The sequence below is a fragment of the Helianthus annuus genome, chromosome 11 (assembly GCF_002127325.2).
Source record: "Helianthus annuus cultivar XRQ/B chromosome 11, HanXRQr2.0-SUNRISE, whole genome shotgun sequence".
NCBI classification, from domain to species: domain Eukaryota; kingdom Viridiplantae; phylum Streptophyta; class Magnoliopsida; order Asterales; family Asteraceae; genus Helianthus; species Helianthus annuus.
The window spans coordinates 54,897,098-54,901,444 of NC_035443.2; the positions used below are offsets into that span (position 1 = coordinate 54,897,098).

The 4,347-nt window shown below is 27.4% G+C and overlaps 1 long non-coding RNA gene across 3 annotated transcripts; it reads right to left on the reverse strand.

Annotated features, from left to right (window-relative positions):
* Positions 1 to 272: 272 nt before the first annotated feature.
* On the reverse strand, positions 273 to 3,106 carry LOC118483743. Of its 3 annotated transcripts, XR_004871307.1 has the most exons (7): positions 2,825 to 3,106; positions 2,683 to 2,730; positions 2,517 to 2,591; positions 2,295 to 2,315; positions 1,613 to 1,680; positions 572 to 645; positions 273 to 318 (listed from the first exon to the last, which is right to left on the reverse strand). It is a non-coding gene; the product is annotated as an uncharacterized LOC118483743 (long non-coding RNA). The 3 variants fall into 3 exon arrangements; XR_004871306.1 differs by having other exon boundaries at positions 2,683 to 3,106; XR_004871305.1 differs by having other exon boundaries at positions 2,517 to 3,106.
* Between the last annotated feature and the right edge of the window lie 1,241 nt (positions 3,107 to 4,347).

Consider the following 4,347-nt stretch of genomic DNA (forward strand, 5'->3'; position numbering starts at 1 on the left):
AGAAACAAAAACAACTTTAAAAAGAAATTAAAGACATCTTTAAAGAATTAACAATTAGCTAAGTACAAAAATCATAACTAAATACAAAAAATTATAACTCACAAAACAAACCATAAGAACTTCAAAAGATAATCACATAAAATTTCAAATTAACACCTAAAGACAAAAATAAAAAGAAAGACTATACATATCAAAAAACAAACAACACCAACAAAACTGAACTAACCTGTTTTTGGTCGACGAACAATTCGAAAAATATAGGATCATAGTCCTCAATCGACTTTAATAACGAAGGAGCGTTGTTTTCATTATCCATAACTGCAAAGGAAGTAACCATTATTTAAAAAAAAATATAACGGTAATCTATTTATAGAAACAAAGTCTATTTACAAAAACCGAATCATAATTTCGAATACAAAAATCATCTTTAACAACACTAATCTATTTATAGAAACAAAAACATATTTAAAAAGAAATTAAAGACATCTTTAAAGAAATAAAAACTAATTTAATACAAAAATTATAACTAAAATACAAAAAATTATAACTCACAAAACAGTGCAAGATATACCTTTTCTTCAACTTCTCATAGGAACCCATTCAATAGTTCCTTGTAGGGGAAGGAGTCTGAAAGAAGCTCTTCACCTAAAATTACAAAACACAAAAAGTTTGTGAGATATGCAACTCGAGTACAAAAACAATAGTCAAAGACTCGAAGCATCCCTAAAATTACAAATAATATAGTCAAAGCATCTCATAAAAAAACATCAAGATTTCAAAGCATACAAAATTTAAAATCAAACACAATAATGGTTTACTTCAAAATTTAAATTTAAAATAATGATTGACTTCAAAATTTAAAATTTAAAATCTGAAAATCAAATCACTAAAATCCAATCCCGTAAATCAATAAAACTTATTAGGAAAGTCTAACCTTTCAAATTTAAATTCAATTTACAGATTCGAAATTTAAAATGAAACACATTAATGGAAAACTTTTAAATTTAAAATTTAAATAGAAACCTTAATTCCGGAAAAATTATCATACTAAAAATAAATCACTAAAATTTAAATTTGAGGTTTCAAAAAAAAAAAAAAAAAAACATTAACGAAATTTAAAATTGCTCAAAATTTTAAATTTAAAATTTGAATTCCGGAAATAGAAATATAAACCCTAATTCCGAAAAATCATCATACTAAAAATAAATCACTAACGAAATTTAAAATTGCTCAAAATTTTAAATTTAAAATTTAAATTCCGGAAATATAAATAGAAACCTTAAAATTTTAAATTTGAGGTTTCAAAAAACGTAACACCATTTATTTATAGAAACAGAAACCTTAATTCCGCAAAATTATCATACTAAAAATAAATCACTAACGAAATTTAAAATTGCTCAAAATTTTAAATTTAAAATTTAAAATAGAAACCTCAAAATTTCAAATTTAAAATTTGAATTCTGAAAATTATATCACTAACATCCAATGCCATAAATTATCATACTAAATATAAATCACCATTTATTTGCTATAAGTTTAAAACAAAATAAAAAAAAGATAAATATCAGTTTACTTAAAATATGATTAGTAATTAGAATACACATAAACGTACCAAAAATATCGGGTCATCTTCATCAATAAGCTTTAAAAATGAAGGACTGTTGTGCAAGGGATGCATATCTGAAAAATATATATGAAGGTTTTTAAAAAAATAAAACGGTAAAGTATTTATAGAAAAACAATCAATATTCCTAAATCAACAATCAATAAGCTTTAAAGATAATTTAATAAATTGAGAAATTTCCAAATCCAAAAATAAAAAGAAACGGTTTAAAAAAAATAAAAAATATTTATTTTTTAGAAACAAAATCAATATTCCGAAGACAAAAACATTATACCGGATGAAAAAAATATCAGACCACTGTAAATCTTCATCAACACAATCAAAAAACATCGGACACAATCAAAACATATCATCATCAACAACAAACTAAAAGACTGTAAATAAAAATATGAGTAACATGAGAACAAAATCAAAACATCAACAAAATATCATTTCATATGATTGGAATCGGATAATGCAAAATCATCATCAACAAACAACGAAAAAAAAAAAAAAAAGAAAAATCAGACAATAAGCATCTGCGGAGAAGGAGATGAAGAACAATTTTTTTATAGATTGTTGATTAAACTTACATATAACAGGTTCGATCAACAAAAAAAAAAAACATAAAAATCATCAAAAATTCACATTAAACATTTACAATAAATAACAATCTAATATAATTACATACCTGCAAATTATGTGGAACGATCTACAAACAAATAACAACGAAAATGATTAAGATCTGCCGAATGGGTTTTGAACAAAAAAAAAAAGTTCCTATAAAATCTAATAACATAAATAAACAGTATAAGATCTAATTACAGATGAAACCGTAGATGAGCTTTAGGGTTTGTAAAATTGAATGTGGATGAAAGATGATTGAATAACAAAACTGAGAGAAGAAACTAACCATATTGTGAAGAACTTTTGACGATTTCTCCGGTCGATTAGGGTTTTGACGGATACGAAAGACCACAAGCAAACCCTAGATATGACAAAACACATCGTAAATCATTATTAAACAGCAAACAAATCGATCTCTTCAAATCTGGAAACATGAAACAAATAGCATTTACATGAAGATGAAGAAAGCATCAAAACATTGTCGTCCTTATGAATCTCATCTGAATATGTAAGATAGTTGATGAAATCGAAAAAAATCAAAGATGTATTAGATTAACAATACGAAAACAAAGAAGGAATGGCATAATAACATACCTAAGGACGATGAATCTCTGAAAAACGAAGAAGCAGATTTAGGAAATGGTATGTAGGGTTTGTGAAAAGTGAGGTTATGAGATATGGTGGTCTGGTAAAGATGATATATAGGATCCGTTTTTTAATATTGGGTGACCCGAATCACAGCCGGATCCCGCCACTTTTTTGTTAAAATCGTGAATGATGAAGGCATTTGAGAATTCCCTCCTAAACTCAAAAATATAAGTTGCCACATCAGCAAAAATGTCCCAAATCCAATGCCACCTAGCCCAAATCACATCTCATTTATATATATATATAGATATAGATATAGATATCATTCATGAATGATAGATATTATTCTAATGTTCATGTGCTGAAATAGTCTCAATGAATAATCTTGGTTCTTGAATAATCAAACGTTAAGAACATTTACCATGTTGTAAAGCCATCATCATATTTGGAAACGGTTATATAGTGGAACCCAATAAACTAATGAAGTCAGCAATTGCTGACTATTTATTACCCTATCATAAAACAACTATTGGTCAACGTCAACTGAAGTCAGCAACTCACAAATTTACGAGTCTTTAGTTATTTTGCTAATGAAAATATAACTTGTTATATACATACCTGTCATACATGTAAAGCATTAGGCCAAGGGGGTGTGAGTGCATTGATGGGATTATGGAAGGTCACATGTGTCGTGGTGAGTATGGTACACTGCCCCCTTGTAAATCCATGTGTGGTGAGCGTGAATATTCCCACGCAGACAACGCTCCACCATTCCAAAATTCCATGAATTATTTTACCGTTTAAAAACGGTCGATTTAAAAAAATTCCTGTTTTACAACTATTTGAACAACCAAAACCCACTATTTTTTTTTTATTTACAAAATCACTCTCTTATTCTCTCAACTCTCTACATCTCTCAACTCTATAAAATCTCCAACTCCTAAATTACATATCACAACCCATGGCGTCACGTCACCAACTTCTTCCGACGATATCAATGCCTTTTTATAATGCGGTAATAGAAACTGCACAAATTATTTTAGAGGAAGAAGAAACTATGTCCGAACGTAGAACACATAATCAATGCTTAAATAGGGATCGTGAAGGTAATTTTATTTTGTGTAATCTATATTTTTAGTATAATTTATATTTTTTTTGTGTATATTTTTTTTTGTGTATATTTTTTTTTGTTTAATGAGTAAATTACAAAACTCGTCCTTTATGTTAACACCAGATTGCAAAGTGCGTACTTGTCTTCAAAAAGTACAAAAAACGTACTCGATGTTTGCAAACTCTTGCACGTTATGTCCTTTAGCCGTAACTCAGTTATTTTTCATGGTTAAATCTAACCAAGTGCACGCCCCATAAGGGTATTTTGGTCATTTTACTCTAAATACTAAAATAAATAATTATAAAAAATAAAACAATGATAAGTTTAAAATTACATTTATAAAAAATATATGAGTTAAATGCCATTTTAGTCCATGTGGTTTGAGTCATTCTACCAGTTTAGTCCAAATGTTTCATTT